Genomic DNA, 17,052 nt, shown 5'->3' on the forward strand with positions numbered 1-17,052 from the left:
CCTCTCTCATTCTTATCACATGTCCGACCCATATCTTTGTATTCTAATGAAGTCTCACAGGGCTGCTTTCTTATAAAATTGATAAAGTTCGTTGTTGTATCGACTTCTGAAGATTCCGTTTTCCCTCACAGGTCCTAGTATTCTAATCAGTACCTTCCTTCCGAATGTGACGAGTTTGTTTTTGGATGTTTCTTTCAGGACCCAGGCTTCATTGCCATATCATGTTATTGGTCGAATTAAAGTTTTATAGATTCTCATCTTTGTATATCGGTGGACACTTTTAGACCGAAATATATAGGAGAGGGCAAAATAAGCTCTGTTTGCCTGCGTTATTCTCTTCCGTATTTCTCCATCTTCTGATCCGTCGGCATATATTTCTACTCCTAGGTATGTAAACTTTCCAACCGTTTCAATGTCATCTTAATGTATAATGTTTTGTGGGACTATATTTCTTCTCGTCTGAGTCATTATGTTTGTTTTTTTCTGTGTTAATTTCCAGAAGTGTAACCAGGATGATCCTAAGGGGGGGGGGGTTACATCTACTTGAAGGTCTCTGGGGGTATGGAATAATAATTGTGTTGTAAATCCAAAAGGGGGGGGTTATAACCCCCAAAACCACTACTGGTTACGCCTATGTTAATTTACAGACCTAGGATTTTTGTTTGTGTTTTTAAATCTGCGTATGTTTCCTGTGCTCCTGTTGATGTTCTACTCATAGTATTAATAGCATCGGCATAAGCGGCCAGTTGAACATGTTCGGTTGGTCAGTAGGTTTTCTCGTCCAGTTTGCATTTGCCTAACCGCATACTCCAGTGCCAGGTTAAACAATGTTGGGGCCAGCCCATCTCCCTGTTTTAGTCCCTGTGAAATTTTAAAAAAGTCTGTCCGGTGGTTTTGTATTCGTACACATGCCTGAGTTTTATCCATTGTGGCTTTAATGAGTCTTATTAGCTTGTGTGGTATTGCCAATTCAGCCAATATATAGTATAGTTTGTTCCTTTTGACTGAGTCGTATGCCTGTTTGAAGTCTACAAACACGTTGTGAACATCAATATCGTGTTCCCATGATTTGCTCAAGATCTGTTTGACTGTAAATATTTGATCCAGTGTCGATCTTCCCCATCAAAAGTCCGTCTGATACTCTCCAATAATATTTTCTGCTTTAACTAGTCTACCTTTTTAAAATAACTTTTTCATCCTTTTTAAATTAAAATTGGAAGAAAACCCTTTGTAAAAGGTATAAAATTTAAGAGCTGCATCACAAAACGTTTTCGATTTTAATAAAAGTCATCATCATTGTTAAAACAGGTTGGATGCCAGCTGAGCCACCAAAGAAATACTAGGGTAAAAACCCTTTAAATATTATATAGTTGCATTAAAGGTGCATACTGAATTAAAACTCCATAGGATGGATATAGATGAAACAGAATAATGTCATTAGCCAAGGTAGGCTTTCCAACACGTGGGATGTAAATTGAGTTGGTTACATTACAACAATTTAATGGCAACTATTGTATTAAATTAAGCTAACTAAGTAAAAGGTTTTTACCCTAGTATTTCTTTGGTGGCCCAGCTGGCATCCAACCTGTTTTAACACTGATGATGATTTTTAATAAAATCGAAAACGTTCTGTGATGTAGCCCTTAAAGGGATTTTTAATAAAAATTTTATACCTTTTACAAAGTATTTTTTTCAATTTTTTTGATTGATGGTATACCTACAGCCAACTACAGGAAAAATTTTTTCTTTTCCTTGTGGATTGTCTTTTTAAATTAGTGTTGAGGAATCCATCAATATCTCATAAACTTATAAATATATTTGCACTTACAACATTTTACATTAGTTTACCCTCTACATCAAGATTTGCATTTTTATGTTCTCATATTTTTCTTGATATCAGGCTTATAGAGCTCTTTGTCTGTCCGTGTTACTACTGGTTACAACAATGATGATTACACACTTTCTTTATTCCAACCTATTTCATTAGCATCATTTGTGTTAGGTCACAAATAATTATATCATAAGAAAATTTCAACTACCTACAACCTATACTTCGCTTCTATCAAAACTTAATATTTTAGAAAAATTCATATTTATTTTTCCTGTCCCTGGGGCATTTTAGCATAGATTGACATATTATTATTTTTAAAAATAATAAACTTAAAGATAAAACCCATAACTAAATTAAAATTCATGGTGACGTTTCAATTATTACTTTAATCATCGTCAGAATAATAAGTTTCTTGAGCGGATGCTTTAAAATAATTTTAAAGGAACAAACAATAATTAATGAAAACGTAAAAATGACATTGACAATCATTGGGTTAAGTCAATAATTTCAAACACGCCATGTCTTGTTGCGTGTTTAAGGGTGGCTTCAAAAGAAATATGGATAATGCCTCCTTGATGCTGAGTTCCGTTGGAGAACTTGCATGACCAATTATTGAGAAGTCCTTACGACTAATAGGGTGGTCAGAATCAGTCATATGTTGGAATACCGCTGAATTTGGAATTGTTCTTGATCGTCTTCCTAAGTGAGGAGTGACACCTAAGTGTTCGCAACATCTGACATTAAAGTGACGTCGAGTCTTCCCGACGTACGTAGCTGCACAGCTACTACATTTGAATTGGTATATAATGTTAGATGCGAGATCACTAGGAATCATGTCTTTCACATGGAAAAGAGATCCTATTCTTTCCAAAGTCGTGAAAGCAAATCTTAATTCTATAGAGGGAAATGCTTTTTTAATTGTTCTACGGATGTTGCGTCGGATTTGTAAGCTGTGGTAACCAGTATATGGAAGTTTGATATAGATCTTTTCTTTGATTTCTTCTACTTTGCTGTTTGGTTGGAATTTGTTATTGAAAAAACGTCTGATGTATCTTTCTAAGAAGTTCAACGAAAAACCATTTTTACTTAAGATCACCTTTATGTTTTCTAACTCTTCATGTAGGAATTGCCAGGTTGAACAGATAGTGAAAGCGCGGTAAACAAGTATATTGATTAAACTTGTTTTGTATTTGTTGGGAATGAAGCTATCTGCGTTTATATACAGGCCGGTGAAGGTTGGTTTTCTATATATTGAAGTGGAAAAACCTGAAGGTGATCTGAAGATGTTAATTCCTAAGAAGGGCAGATTTCCATTGACTTCAATTTCACTAGTAAATTTCATATTGTGGTGTTTCTGGTTGAGATAATCTAAAAAATGTTGAATGTGATCGGTATGTTTGAAGATGAGAAAAATATCATCCATGTATCGTCTATAAAGAAGTGGCTTAAAATCAATTGGACAGTCAGCTAACCATGTTTTCTCATGGTGACATAGAGAAGTATTCGCGAAAACTGGTCCTAAAGGAGAGCCCATTGCAACGCCATCTATTTGTCTATACACTTTTCCGTCAAAACTGAATAGACATTCTTTGGCAGCTAATGTCAGTAGATCTTTAAATTTTGGTGCATACTTCATTCCTAAAAAGTTTGAATTGGAACTTGGAAAAAGTGAATTTATTATTATATTGATGGTTTCATCTAAGGGAACGTTTGTAAACAGACTTTCAACGTCGAAACTGACCATAATTCCATCTTTGTGTCAGTCTTGGTTGGTAATTTCCTTCGTAAATGAAAATGTATCTTTTACTGGTAATTCGTTTTCAGTCAGTATTTGAAGGTGTGGGACAAGATATTTAGCTAACAGATAGTTTGGAGTATTGATGGAGCTGAGAATCGGTCTTAGAGGGCCACCAGTTTTGTGCACTTTTGGGGCTTCGTATAAACGTCCAAGTTGTGAACCAGTGGGAGCAGTTTCTTTGAATATATTGGAAGAACAATTTTTAAGTTTTTTCCGGAAATTGTCTTCAAATGATAACATTAATTTAAATAGGTTATTAAATGGTATGTTAATAAATTTTGTGTTATCCGATAGAATGTTGTTTAATTTTTCTACGTAATTTAAGCGATCTAAAACGACTATTCCGTTGCTTTTATCTGGCCGGATAATGATAATGTTTTTATTTTTTTGTAAATTACGTAAGACATTAAATTCTTCTTTAGTGAGGTTTGACTGAGGGGGCTTAAAATAGTTTAAAGAATTCAGTGCTATATCTTTAAGGTGGGCTGTTATGCCATCTAGCGTTATTCTACAGTTAGGTTGTAAACATGTATTTGGGTGTTGATTGGCATAATTGTGGATGTGGCGTGCTGTATACCCCATCGGTACTGCGAAGTTCATTTTGTTCATTCTTTGGGGAGCTAAAGCATAATTTAAGCCTTTGGATAAAACACGTTTCTCAGTTTCATTAAGTACATAATATGTGGAAAAGTTAAAAATTTTACTTCTTCAGCGGATAAAGATGACTGTCCAGTGAATGATCCTAATAATTTTCTTAGTTTTTTACTGTGTATTAAAGATGTTTTTGTGAGCCGTTTCTTTATGGAACTCTTCCAACAGGATGAAATCCCAAGATAATCAAGAAAAGATATTGAAATTTTAAATATGACGTTTTGTTCTTGGTCTTTTTTTTGGAAATGTTTGGAACGTCGATGGTGTCGGTCGATTTCTTGTCCAATCAACACCCAAATACCTGTTTACAACCTAACTGTGGAATAACGCTAGATGGCATAACAGCCCGCCTTAAAGATATAGCACTGAATTCTTTAAACTATTTTAAGCCCCCACAGTCAAACCTCACTAAAGAAGAATTTAATGCCTTACGTAATTTACAAAAAAATAAAAACATTATCATTATCCGGCCAGATAAAGGCAACGGAATAGTCATTTTAGATCGCTTAAATTACGTAGAAAAATTAAACAACATTCTATCGGATAACACAAAATTTATTAACATACCATTTAATAACCTATTTAAATTAATGTTATCATTTGAAGACAATTTCCGGAAAAAACTTAAAAATTGTTCTTCCAAGATATTCAAAGAAACTGCTCCCACTGGTTCACAACTTGGACGTTTATACGGAGTCCCAAAAGTGCACAAAACTGGTGGCCCTCTAAGACCGATTCTCAGCTCCATCAATACTCCAAACTACCTGTTAGCTAAATATCTTGTCCCACACCTTCAAATACTGACTGAAAACGAATTCACAGTAAAAGATACATTTTCATTTGCGAAGGAAATTACCAACCAAGACAGACACAAAGATGGAATTATGGTCAGTTTCGACGTTGAAAGTCTGTTTACAAACGTTCCCTTAGATGAAACCACTTTTTCCAAGTTCCAATTCAAACTTTTTAGGAATGAAGCAGTCAAAATTTAAAGACCTACTGACATTAGCTGCCAAAGAATGTCTATTCAGTTTTGACGGAAAAGTGTATAGACAAATAGATGGCGTTGCAATGGGCTCTCCTTTAGGACCAGTTTTCGCGAATACTTCTCTATGTCACCATGAGAAAACATGGTTAGCTGACTGTCCAATTGATTTTAAGCCACTTCTTTATAGACGATACATGGATGATATTTTTCTCATCTTCAAACATACCGATCACATTCAACATTTTTTAGATTATCTCAACCAGAAACACCACAATATGAAATTTACTAGTGAAATTGAAGTCAATGGAAATCTGCCCTTCTTAGGAATTAACATCTTCAGATCACCTTCAGGTTTTTCCACTTCAATATATAGAAAACCAACCTTCACCGGCCTGTATATAAACGCAGATAGCTTCATTCCCAACAAATACAAAACAAGTTTAATCAATATACTTGTTTACCGCGCTTTCACTATCTGTTCAACCTGGCAATTCCTACATGAAGAGTTAGAAAACATAAAGGTGATCTTAAGTAAAAATGGTTTTTCGTTGAACTTCTTAGAAAGATACATCAGACGTTTTTTCAATAACAAATTCCAACCAAACAGCAAAGTAGAAGAAATCAAAGAAAAGATCTATATCAAACTTCCATATACTGGTTACCACAGCTTACAAATCCGACGCAACATCCGTAGAACAATTAAAAAAGCATTTCCCTCTATAGAATTAAGATTTGCTTTCACGACTTTGGAAAGAATAGGATCTCTTTTCCATGTGAAAGACATGATTCCTAGTGATCTCGCATCTAACATTATATACCAATTCAAATGTAGTAGCTGTGCAGCTACGTACGTCGGGAAGACTCGACGTCACTTTAATGTCAGATGTTGCGAACACTTAGGTGTCACTCCTCACTTAGGAAGACGATCAAGAACAATTCCAAATTCAGCGGTATTCCAACATATGACTGATTCTGACCACCCTATTAGTCGTAAGGACTTCTCAATAATTGGTCATGCAAGTTCTCCAACGGAACTCAGCATCAAGGAGGCATTATCCATATTTCTTTTGAAGCCACCCTTAAACACGCAACAAGACATGGCGTGTTTGAAATTATTGACTTAACCCAATGATTGTCAATGTCATTTTTACGTTTTCATTAATTATTGTTTGTTCCTTTAAAATTATTTTAAAGCATCCGCTCAAGAAACTTATTATTCTGACGATGATTAAAGTAATAATTGAAACGTCACCATGAATTTTAATTTAGTTATGGGTTTTATCTTTAAGTTTATTATTTTTAAAAATAATAATATGTCAATCTATGCTAAAATGCCCCAGGGACAGGAAAAATAAATATGAATTTTTCTAAAATATTAAGTTTTGATAGAAGCGAAGTATAGGTTGTAGGTAGTTGAAATTTTCTTATGATATAATTATTTGTGACCTAACACAAATGATGCTAATGAAATAGGTTGGAATAAAGAAAGTGTGTAATCATCATTGTTGTAACCAGTAGTAACACGGACAGACAAAGAGCTCTATAAGCCTGATATCAAGAAAAATATGAGAACATAAAAATGCAAATCTTGATGTAGAGGGTAAACTAATGTAAAATGTTGTAAGTGCAAATATATTTATAAGTTTATGAGATATTGATGGATTCCTCAACACTAATTTAAAAAGACAATCCACAAGGAAAAGAAAAAAATTTTCCTGTAGTTGGCTGTAGGTATACCATCAATCAAAAAAATTGAAAAAAATACTTTGTAAAAGGTATAAAATTTTTATTAAAAATCCCTTTAAGGGCTACATCACAGAACGTTTTCGATTTTATTAAAAATCATCATCAGTGTTAAAACAGGTTGGATGCCAGCTGGGCCACCAAAGAAATACTAGGGTAAAAACCTTTTACTTAGTTAGCTTAATTTAATACAATAGTTGCCATTAAATTGTTGTAATGTAACCAACTCAATTTACATCCCACGTGTTGGAAAGCCTACCTTGGCTAATGACATTATTCTGTTTCATCTATATCCATCCTATGGAGTTTTAATTCAGTATGCACCTTTAATGCAACTATATAATATTTAAAGGGTTTTTACCCTAGTATTTCTTTGGTGGCTCAGCTGGCATCCAACCTGTTTTAACAATGATGATGACTTTTATTAAAATCGAAAACGTTTTGTGATGTAGCTCTTAAATTTTATACCTTTTACAAAGGGTTTTCTTCCAATTTTAATTTAAAAAGGATGAAAAAGTTATTTTAAAAAGGTAGACTAGTTAAAGCAGAAAATATTATTGGAGAGTATCAGACGGACTTTTGATGGGGAAGATCGACACTGGATCAAATATTTACAGTCAAACAGATCTTGAGCAAATCATGGGAACACGATATTGATGTTCACAACGTGTTTGTAGACTTCAAACAGGCATACGACTCAGTCAAAAGGAACAAACTATACTATATATTGGCTGAATTGGCAATACCACACAAGCTAATAAGACTCATTAAAGCCACAATGGATAAAACTCAGGCATGTGTACGAATACAAAACCACCGGACAGACTTTTTTAAAATTTCACAGGGACTAAAACAGGGAGATGGGCTGGCCCCAACATTGTTTAACCTGGCACTGGAGTATGCGGTTAGGCAAATGCAAACTGGACGAGAAAACCTACTGACCAACCGAACATGTTCAACTGGCCGCTTATGCCGATGCTATTAATACTATGAGTAGAACATCAACAGGAGCACAGGAAACATACGCAGATTTAAAAACACAAACAAAAATCCTAGGTCTGTAAATTAACATAGGCGTAACCAGTAGTGGTTTTGGGGGTTATAACCCCCCCCTTTTGGATTTACAACACAATTATTATTCCATACCCCCAGAGACCTTCAAGTAGATGTAACCCCCCCCCCTTAGGATCATCCTGGTTACACTTCTGGAAATTAACACAGAAAAAAACAAACATAATGACTCAGACGAGAAGAAATATAGTCCCACAAAACATTATACATTAAGATGACATTGAAACGGTTGGAAAGTTTACATACCTAGGAGTAGAAATATATGCCGACGGATCAGAAGATGGAGAAATACGGAAGAGAATAACGCAGGCAAACAGAGCTTATTTTGCCCTCTCCTATATATTTCGGTCTAAAAGTGCTCCATCAATTCTCGCGATTCTCAGCTCCATCAATACTCCAAACTACCTGTTAGCTAAATATCTTGTCCCACACCTTCAAATACTGACTGAAAACGAATTCACAGTAAAAGATACATTTTCATTTGCGAAGGAAATTACCAACCAAGACAGACACAAAGATGGAATTATGGTCAGTTTCGACGTTGAAAGTCTGTTTACAAACGTTCCCTTAGATGAAACCACTTTTTCCAAGTTCCAATTCAAACTTTTTAGGAATGAAGCAGTCAAAATTTAAAGACCTACTGACATTAGCTGCCAAAGAATGTCTATTCAGTTTTGACGGAAAAGTGTATAGACAAATAGATGGCGTTGCAATGGGCTCTCCTTTAGGACCAGTTTTCGCGAATACTTCTCTATGTCACCATGAGAAAACATGGTTAGCTGACTGTCCAATTGATTTTAAGCCACTTCTTTATAGACGATACATGGATGATATTTTTCTCATCTTCAAACATACCGATCACATTCAACATTTTTTAGATTATCTCAACCAGAAACACCACAATATGAAATTTACTAGTGAAATTGAAGTCAATGGAAATCTGCCCTTCTTAGGAATTAACATCTTCAGATCACCTTCAGGTTTTTCCACTTCAATATATAGAAAACCAACCTTCACCGGCCTGTATATAAACGCAGATAGCTTCATTCCCAACAAATACAAAACAAGTTTAATCAATATACTTGTTTACCGCGCTTTCACTATCTGTTCAACCTGGCAATTCCTACATGAAGAGTTAGAAAACATAAAGGTGATCTTAAGTAAAAATGGTTTTTCGTTGAACTTCTTAGAAAGATACATCAGACGTTTTTTCAATAACAAATTCCAACCAAACAGCAAAGTAGAAGAAATCAAAGAAAAGATCTATATCAAACTTCCATATACTGGTTACCACAGCTTACAAATCCGACGCAACATCCGTAGAACAATTAAAAAAGCATTTCCCTCTATAGAATTAAGATTTGCTTTCACGACTTTGGAAAGAATAGGATCTCTTTTCCATGTGAAAGACATGATTCCTAGTGATCTCGCATCTAACATTATATACCAATTCAAATGTAGTAGCTGTGCAGCTACGTACGTCGGGAAGACTCGACGTCACTTTAATGTCAGATGTTGCGAACACTTAGGTGTCACTCCTCACTTAGGAAGACGATCAAGAACAATTCCAAATTCAGCGGTATTCCAACATATGACTGATTCTGACCACCCTATTAGTCGTAAGGACTTCTCAATAATTGGTCATGCAAGTTCTCCAACGGAACTCAGCATCAAGGAGGCATTATCCATATTTCTTTTGAAGCCACCCTTAAATACGCAACAAGACATGGCGTGTTTGAAATTATTGACTCATTAACCCAATGATTGTCAATGTCATTTTTACGTTTTCATTAATTATTCTTTGTTCCTTTGAAATTATTTTAAAGCATCCGCTCAAGAAACTTATTATTCTGACGATGATTAAAGTAATAATTGAAACGTCACCATGAATTTTAATTTAGTTATGGGTTTTATCTTTAAGTTTATTATTATTTTTTAATAACTATAACAATGAAATATATTTCACTAAATTTCAAAGCATGTATTGTTGTTCGCCTATCCATATTGGTACACGACAATTAGACCGAAATCATTAGACCGAAAGCAGTAGACCGAACTCATTAGACCGAAAAGCACCTTACCGAAACCTCACTAGACCGAACAGCATTAGACCGAAATGGTAAAGAAATTTAAAAAGTTTGCAGTAAATTATGCTAAGATTTTGTATATCTGCCTTTTTGTTTATTGTATTTTTTTGTATTATTTTATATATAGACTGTGTAAATTGTTACTCTGTACAGTCTGATATGAAATAATTTTCATCCGTTACACAAATTAGTGAAAGTAAAAATAAATTAAGGGTAGAGTGACGTTAACACCATTTTAACTGTTTATAATAACCATACAAATAACAGTTAGTTGTAATTACATTAGTCTTCTCTCTTTTACTGCGACTAGTAAAAAGAACTGCTTTTCGGTCTTCTGCTATTCGGTCTAGTGAGGTTTCGGTAAAGTGCTTTTCGGTCTAATGAGTTCGGTCTACTGCTTTCGGTCTAATGATTTCGGTCTCTTTACAGTAAACCATATTATATCCATTCATGTGTAGGTTATTAATAATTAATAAATTTTTCAACTTCGCTAATTTTACATCTTACATAATTTATGGTTACTAATTCTTGAATTTTTATAATCCCCACACATCGATGTTTGTTGTTATTATTGTTTTTTACCACAAACAACTTTTAAATGTAGTGGCTAGTGCAACCTTAAATCATTTCACAAAACTTCACCTTCCATTGACAGTTTCGTCCTGAAATCAGACGGAAATGCTCTTAAACTTTTACTTTAGTTGCCATTCACCGCTCACAACGTGAAGACTTAATTTTCACCTAGCACTTGCCTCTTGAGAGTCATATAGTGCCCCAGGGCCTTATCCTTAGGGATTATTTCCATTCTTTGCATTTAATCACTAATTTAACAATGAAAGACATTTAGTCAACATAAAAAGGTTTAACCTCTTTATTTTTGGGTGGATCAGCATGTCAAGCCTGTAAGTATAACCAAACTTTGTTTTTTACCTTGATCAACATTTTAACTTTAACTTTTGTCTTCAATACGGTTATACTCATTTTAGGTAAGGTTTTTAAATAAATATACCTTTTACTAAGAAATTTTTTTTCGATAAATTTACTTGTAATTGATGGTACTGTTCTTCCGATATAACTTTTCCCATGTGTCACGATTCATTTTCAAACAAATTAAGTCAAAACATAAAGTGAAACGTACGCCGATGTGTGTAGTATATAGTATACAGTATACAAAATGTATATACACATCGACGTTCGTTTCACTTTATGTTTTGACTTAATTTGTTTGAAAATGAATCGTGGCGCATGGGAAAAGTTATAGCGGACGAACAACTACAGGAAATTCTTCCTTGTGGATTTTGAATATCAAACAGGTTTCCCATAAGGAAGATCTACAACTGGCCAGCTATTCACAGTGATACAAATTTTAAACAAATCGTGGAAATATGATATTGACGTCCACGACATATTCATAGATTTCAAATAGGCCTACGACTCAAGTATTGGACAGAAGTTATATCAAATATTGCATAGATTTAACATCTCCTAAATATACGAGGCAGGTCCAAATTCATTTTTGGTCTAGAAAAATTGATAAATTTTTAAATATATCAATAAATTGTTACTACTACAATGAAAGCACGTATACAATTGTTTCACTAACTCATGTATTTCCTGTAAAAAGAATTTTTATGGGTCTTGCTCTAAGAATTCAGTAGCCCAAAGATGTGACAATGACAAGGCGATAATTGTGGTATATAAGGTGGATGTTCTAATACCCTTTATATCTCTTTTGTTGTAGATCTTTCACTACTTTGTCAACATGAGACCGAGCGTTGTCGTGCAGACGAATGATACCATGCAAGAGCTTGACGACAGAACGTCATTACCGTTTTGCCTGTATTCCGTGAGACGTTGCAAAGATAAATCCATTCGCAAGCTTTTTTGGTGCTTTGACAAAAGGCGAGGAACCCATTTCGGAAACTTTGCTGTAACCCAGTTTGTGTGTAACCCAGTTTGTGTGTAACTCGGTTTGTGTACAATACTATGGAGAGATCCTACACTCACTCCAATATTTTCTGAAATTGCTCTGATTAAAATTATACGATTTTTTCTAATCAAGTCTTCCACACATACCACATTCCTGCCTGTTGATGCATTACGCACATCTTCTGTCTTCCGAATCTTAAAATTTCGAACCATTCCTTTAGTTGGATACGCAAAGACAAAACATACGTTTCCGCACACTACTTACATTCGTGTATGAATTTGCAGTGATTGCAAACCTTCAGCATACTAAAATCGAATGACCACACGCTGATTATATTAGGACGGATTGTTAACAACAAACGCCATTTTTAAGTTACATTACTTAAAATCACAGTCAAATACATATGATAGGAATGGATCAGTATGACGTTTACAAACATAAGAACGTCAAGAACATTGCAGAACGTCAGTTGAGTGATTACTGTTGCTTCTAGGGCTAAACTGATCAAAGATTCGTTTCAATTGAACAAACGTATACATCCAACTAGTAAAAGCAACAATGGATTCGTTAACAGCAAATGTTATGTACAAAATAAGTTCACTGAGATCTTCTCAATAATCAAAGGATTAAACCAAGGAGACGGGCTGGCACCGACGCTATTCACTTTGACTCTCGAATGTGTGAAAAAACAGCTTAATATAGGAGGAACTAATCTCCTAACAAATAAATCAATACAGATTGCCGTCTCTGCCAACGACATCAGCATTATGTCTCGCAGCAGAGGGGATGGAAGAAATATATTTGCAACTAAAAACAGTTGCAAAAAAGACCAGGAGAGAAATAAATATTCAAAAAATAAAAAGTTAACACTGGCAAAAGCTAGGAGTAATACGCACAGTTGAATTAGAAGACGATATTGAAACTGGAGAAAGTTTCAGATATTTGGGAGTTGCATTAAACACGGCTGGAACAGAGCAATCGGAATTAAAAAGAGAATAGTAAAGGAAAATAAAGCTTATTTTTCTTGTTCCGCTCTACAAAAATACACTTAAGATCGAAAATTAGGGTTTGCTATTATCAGACTCAGAAATCTCAGAGGATGGTTTGGATGCAGCTCAACTGAAATCTTTCGGTCTGTAGGGTCAAAAGTTAGAATAGAAATGATGATTGCCAGTCTTCGTCGCGGAGATGGAACGTAAAGATAAACATTAACAGACCAATAGTATGATATGGATCCGAGACATAGGTGATGACAGAGATACAAAAATAAAGCTGAAAGTCTTTGAAAGAAAAGTCCTAAAAGAGATATTTGGATGTATTAACGAAAATGGAGTATGGGGATCTAGGTAAGACCATGAACTCTACAAACTGTTCAAGGACACACCCATTTTAGAATGTGTTAAACTTGGAATTACCCCCAAGGCGACTGTATACGTGGACGTCACCTCAACACACACAAGAAAAAGTAATCAGAAACCAAATAGATTACATAATGGTGACAAAAAGATACCGTAATGCCGTTAAATCTTACTAAAACTTACCCTGGAACTGACATCAGTTCGGATCATAATCCAATAGTATCTGTGTTAGAAGAAAATGAAAAAAACCCCCATCCCAGCGTTAGACTTAGGCCAGCTTAAAAGTGAACACCGACGACAAACAGTGCGAGAAGAAATCAACACCAGCCTCAGTGTAGCAGAAAACCAAATCCGCAGAACAGATAACAGATAACATAGATGAAAAACTGAAGTATATAAACACTATAATGAGAACTACGGGAAAGAACCTAACCAAATCTACAAAGAAACATAAGGTGTGGATGACACCAGACATACTAGAACTAATGGATGAAAGACGCAAATTGAAGAATAATTCAGAAAAATACAGAGAGGTTAATAAGAACATAAAGCAAATAATAAAGAAGGCCAAAATATCATGGATTAAAGAAGAATGTGTAGAAATGGAAGACTATGAAAGAAAGTATGACACATTCAATATACATAAAAAAGTAAAAGAACTTACAGGGACCCAAAGAAGACATCAAAATAAGTTTGCTTAAGGACAAAGACAGAAATATTATTATAGACTTAACAGAAAAAATTAATAGATGGAGTGAATACATAAGAGAATTGTTTGAGGACAACAGAAATAACATTGTCCAGGTAAATGGTGAAACGTGACCTAAAATCATAAAATGTGAAGTAGAAATGGCACTTAGAAATTCCAAAACTGGAAAGGCAAATGGACCCGATGAAGTTCCTACTGAATTACTACAGCTCTTGAATGATGGATCAATAGGTATAATATTGCACTTATTTAACACAGTATACAATACTGGTATTATACCTCAAGAGTGGCAGCTATCTACATTCGTTACACTGCCATAGAAATCCAATGCAAAATAATGTTCAGAACATCGAACAATATCTTTAATGAGCCATCTACTAAAGATATTTCTAAAATATCATCCACAACCGAGTTTATCAAAAGTTGGAGTCAGATATTAGTAATACACAGATGGGGTTCAGAAAAGGACTAGGTAGTCGAGAAGCTCTCTTCGGTTTGAATGTTCTTACAAAAAGATACCTAGACGTTAATCAAGAAGTAGATGCATGTTTTATCGATTTTGAAAAAGCGTATGACAGAGTACACCACGATAGGCGAAGAGACATTTTTGAAGTGAAAGACGTAGATAATAAAGATCTGCGAATAATTTTCAACTTATATTGGAATCAGAATGCTAACATCAAAATAGAAAATGAGATATCAAAAGCAATAGAAATACGTAGTGTCAAAGAATGCATTTTGTCACCACTGCTATTTAATGTATATAGTGAAAGCATCTGTCAGGAAGCCCTTTTGCAAGCAAATGAAGGAATCGTAATCAATGGAGAGGTTGTAAATAATATTCGATACGCGGACGACACTGTACTAGTTGCAAGAACAGTAGAAGAATTACAACGATTACTTACAAACATAAATATTGCTTGCAACAATTATGGCATAAACATTAATAGCAAAAAAAACCAAGTATATGGTCTTCAGTAAAATCATGACACAACCAGCACATATTAGTATAAACGGCATTTAAATTGAAAAAGTATCAAGTTAAAAATACTTGGGAACTTTAATAAACGAAACTGGAGACCAAAACAATGAAATAAAAAGACGTATCGAAATTGCCAGGGACACCTTCATAAGGATGAGAAAATTCTTCTGCAACAGAGATATAAGCATCCATCTACGATTAAGAATGCTAAGAGGATACGTATTTAATACGCTATTATACGGTGTAGAAGCCTGGACTCTCAAACAGAACAACATAAAAAATATTGAAAGTTTCGAGATGTGGTGCTACCGTCGAATTCTGAAGATAAGTTGCGTTGAAAGAATCACAAATCTTGAAGTAATACGAAGGATAGGAAGAGACCCAGAAATTTTGTTAACGATAAAACGAAGAAGACTCGAGTATTTGGGTCACCTGATGAGAGGTCATAAATACGCATTACTTATATAAAAATAGAACGAAAACGGAATCCAGGCCGTAGAAGAATATCATGGTTGCGAGATTTGAGAGAGTGGTTGGGCTGCACCACTAATGAACTTTTTAGGTCAGCTGTAAACAAGGTCAGGGTAGCCTTAATGATTTCCAATCTCCGATTGGAGTGGCACAAGAAGAAGAAGAAACTTGGAATACCTACTTCGATGGGCTAGTCATGTACTGAGAATGGAGAGTCTACATTGGAGACAGAAGGATTGCCGAAAAGAGCCCTTAATTGATAGTAAAATGCAGGGAACAAGAGCAAAAGGAAGGCCACGGAAGAGATGGGAGGATGAAGTGGCAGCAGACGCGCATATACTTGATGTAGCGTTCTCATAGAACCAACTCATCCCTTCGGCAATAAGGGAATACAGTGACCAAAAAAAAAACAAATCATTAATGAAATACATCCTTTACACATCTACCAAACGAATCCCGCTAACAGATCACAGAACTTTTCGAAACTTCGGCTCGCAAAGTCTCCCAAAAATATCTAATTTGGACATCAGCGGAAATTGCTGAGAATTAAATATTAGAAAACGATAACATCGAGGAAAGCTGCCAAAAACTCAAAGATAGCATAATCAACGCTGCAACAGAATTACTTGGAGAGAGGAAAGTAACGAATACTAAAATATCAAAAAAGAAAACCCCATGCTTTAGAAAGGAAGTGAAGATAAAATGTGAAGAAAAGAAGCAAGTATTTTTACAATACAGAACAAAACAAACACAACAAGCATATAACTACTTAAACGAATACTTTAAAGCAAAAAATAAACGAATACTTTAGTCAGACAAATAAAAATGGAACATTGGCAGAGTTTCTGAAAAGAGATGGAACACGACTTCTACAGAACACAAAAAGAAGTATGGAGAATGATCGGAAGACAAAGAAAAGATATGAACGAATTAATAAAAACGAAACATATTCAGAAACGTGGGCAGACTACTTCCGATCTCTATTTGTTAAAGGCAACAGTAATGAACCACCAACACCTGAAGTTACGACAAACGAAGAAATAAACATCGAGGAGGGAGAGGTAAAGGAAGCATTAGGAAATTAAAAATAGAGAATCTCCAGAAGATAACAGAATATCGAACGAACTTTTAAAGTATGGAGGACCAAATCTGACTAAACAACTATTAAAACTAATACCAAAAAATAATATAACAAAACAGAATACCACAAGAATGGAGATCAAGCATCCTAATGCCTCTTTTCAAAAAAAGGTGACAAATCGAGCTCGGATAATTGCAGAGAACTTAACTTATTAAACACAACAAAATTAACAACCAAAGTGATAACAAACAAACTAAACGAAATTATAACATCAGCAGAAGAACAACAAGGTTTTAGGTCGAGAAGATCATGCACCGACGCTACATAATAGTATAATGAGGCAAGCTCAAAA

At 34.7% G+C, this 17,052-nt stretch overlaps 1 protein-coding gene across 8 annotated transcripts in view; it reads right to left on the bottom strand.

Annotated features, from left to right (window-relative positions):
- LOC126888329 (collagen alpha-1(III) chain-like) overlaps window positions 1–17,052 on the bottom strand; it is a 68,234-nt gene that overhangs the window by 6,859 nt on the left and 44,323 nt on the right. The gene's annotated exons all lie outside the window — the stretch shown is intronic.

This window comes from Diabrotica virgifera, chromosome 7 (genome assembly GCF_917563875.1).
Source record: "Diabrotica virgifera virgifera chromosome 7, PGI_DIABVI_V3a".
Classification (NCBI taxonomy): Eukaryota; Metazoa; Arthropoda; class Insecta; order Coleoptera; family Chrysomelidae; genus Diabrotica; species Diabrotica virgifera.